Raw genomic sequence first — 3,226 nt, forward strand, 5'->3', positions numbered from 1 at the left:
TATCAAACCCCCACTTTGGCTCACCTAATTAACATGCCCAATTAAAACGAAACACCTCATCTTACCATGGGTTTTCCCCTTGTACCTTTATGAACTGCCATTGGCCTATGGGCCACGTCTGTCTCTTTCCTATCCAGAGACAGTTCTTTGTCATGTTGTCAGTTCCACACTGTGTTCCCCACCACCAACACAAATACCCCTTCTCCCTCATCCTTGATCTTCTCCTGTCTGTCTCTTATTCCCTGCCCTTTGACTCTCGAGGGAAATGAATCTTCTCGGTGCTGAGAACTTGGTTTTGGGGTGTCCTGAGCCTGTGTTGATCCCTTTTATTGTTCCTTGTGGCTGGCTCAGTGTGTTATTTTATATATCCTAGGACCATCTGTTCAGGGGTTGGTGCCACCCATAGTGGTCCAGGTCTTCCCACATCAATCATTAATCAAGCAAATGCCCTACGGAGTTGCCTATGGTTCATTCTAATGATGGCATCTTCTCAAGGAAAGTTCTCTCTTCCCAAATGACTCTGGCTTGTTCCAAGTTGAAAAGAAAAAAAGAAAAATCTACTTAGGACCCAAGGTTACATAGTAACTTTGTGGCCACACAATGATGCCAAATAAAAGAACATAAAAATCACAGAACAGGAACCAGGGACCCAGGCTGTGTCCCAACCTTAGCACCTCAGTTTTTCTGCCATACCCCCATTACTTCTTTGATACTGCTGTGTGTGGCAGGCCCACACAGCTTCTGCTTCCAAGGAGATCATGCTCTGTAAACCGAGCCAGGAATACCGCCAGCTTAGCCTTGCAGGGGTGCTGGGAGGATTAATAAGCTAATGGCACTTGGACTGCTTCAGTGATGGCCCTGGATAAACTCAGGGTACTTACGTGTGAAACTCACTGCCAAGGGTGGTTTTCATTTAATAAGGCACCTGCAGCCCAGTTCTCGATCTGCTGATGGTGAGGAAGAAGTAAAACTGCATTGTAACCTTCTCTGGAAAAACTAGATTTGAGACGCTAGTACCCTTCATTGACCTATGGGTAAGGTAGAGTGACAGTGACCCTGTGGTCTTAGAGGTGGGTGCCTGAGGTCTACTCTGTGGGATAGAGTACTCCAGCCTACTCTGTGGGACACCAATTAGTGATGGAAGGCAGAGACTAACACAATTATTGAGGCCCTGGAGGCAGACAAACCTGGGCCAATTCTGCTTCTGACGGTTCATTTCTCAAAGCCTCGTGTTCTCTTTTAAAATGAGTTAATAATACCTTCTTCACAGGGTTCTTTAGAAACATAAATTTGGTAATTTATTGAAAAGAACCTTGCCCAGAGCTTGGAATAGAGTAGATGCTTTTAAAAATGGCCATCAGTGGAGGTGCTATTGTTATCTTCATGTTGTTACGTTATTACTGGTATTTTAGGGCCAGGCTGAGAGCCAGATGGTGGGAAGCTCATTCGTTCAGCTATCTACTCGTTTGTCCTAGTAGACCCGGCAAGCAGAGGGACCATGAAAACAGGCATTCGCATGTGGGAGGATGTGCATAATGAGGTGTTTTTTGACCATAAAGGAAACATCAGTAACCAGGAAATGCAGCAAAAGTTCTGCGGGTTGGTTAGTTCTTCCTCTCCAGTCTGTCCTTGGAGGAAACACTGCTGGAAAGACTGGTAGAATAATGCAAGCAGCTCTTGAGCCTTCACACCCTCTGCCAGGGGCATCGATTCTAATCTGAAGTCTCTCTTGCTCCCCAAGGCCTTTTAACTCCCACACAGCAAGGCCACGTAGCCTTGCCCTAAAATACCCAGTCCTCCCGAGTTCTGTGCTGTGGCTGGAGGAGGCTGAGTCATTAGATCTTTCCCTTTAAAACTAAGTCCTAATGGACAGCTCTGGTCAGGAGCTAAGTTCCAGGTCTGCCTTGTGGGAAAGGGCTAATGATCACTGACTATTGCATTTCCTCACAGGGCAAGGGCAGGGTGAATGTGCTGGGGGGAGAAACAGCTCATGGGCGTTTTAATTTCCTTGTAAATAAGTGTCACTCCTGAGTGGGTGAGAGTGCCACACTGGATTGTGAGCACACACTTTTCTGCTCACTCTCATCTTGGGGGAAATCTAACCCACTTAGCCCAGCCTCCAGAACCTTTTCCTGATCCATTTCGCAATAGCCCAAACCAGTCTCCCTATTCACTGGTAACTACATTTTCAAACTGGAACTCAGGATGCATGAGCTGGTTTATAATTTCTGGCTAGGTTCCAAAGGCAAAGAAAAAAAAAAAAAAACAAAAAACCAAAAAAACTCTTTCCATTAGTTAATAATCTTCAAAATTGTTAAAATGGGCATCGATTAGACAACTTTGACATACAGCCCAATCTTTTTCTTTTTCAGGTATCAGGAATTGAACGTAGGGCCTCACATTCAAAGCAAGCGTTTACCAGTTATATTCCCATTCCAATTACAGAGTTACTTTCTTTTTTCTTGGTTTAACCAGTTCTGTAGACCAGGCTGGTCTTGAACTTCTAAAGGCATATGCTACCACCGCCTGACTTTTTTTTTTTTTTAAGTCCGCTCGTTTTTCATACTTTATATAAGTACTAAAGAGTATCTGTGAAGACGATATTACTTCCGCTTAAAAGTTGAGAATACCTAGGGAAAAACTTGTTCCTTAATTCTGCATTTCCATATGTAAAGGAACTGTGTATTGCTAGCAGGGTAGAGGTTTGGGGAGCAGGGCAGACTTCGCGGAGATGCACACCCCGTTCGAGGCCTCCAGGAAGGGCAGCCAAGTATAAGGTATTCAGTTCCCCACTTCTGAGCTGGAAATCCCCCAGCTCAGGTCTTGGTTGCCGCCCAGTCCCAGTCCCAGCGGGATATGGCTCGAGGAGCCTCCCGGGATCCGGAATCCGCCCGCGACCTTGCGGGTCACTGGGTGGCTAGAGGCGCTAACTTAGAGCCAGGTGCGGATGGGCGAGCCGCGGCGTGGGCGGGCGCTTCCCTCGGCCACGTTCGTCACCCTGCTACCCACACCCCGCGCCGGTCACATGTAAGCGCCTTCCGTCGCCTCTAGTGCCGAGCGCAGCAAACCACGCGGAGGCGGAGCGCGGGAGGCGCCCAGGGCAGTAGGTCAAAGCTCCGCAGGCAAAGTGGGCGAGGCTAACCGCCGCGAGCCGCCGGTAGCCAATCATCGGCTCCGAGGGCGTGACCGCGCCGCGCCCCGCAGCGCCCCCTGAGGGGCGGCGGCG

This window comes from Micromys minutus (genome assembly GCF_963924665.1).
Source record: "Micromys minutus genome assembly, chromosome: 9".
Taxonomy (NCBI): Eukaryota; Metazoa; Chordata; class Mammalia; order Rodentia; family Muridae; genus Micromys; species Micromys minutus.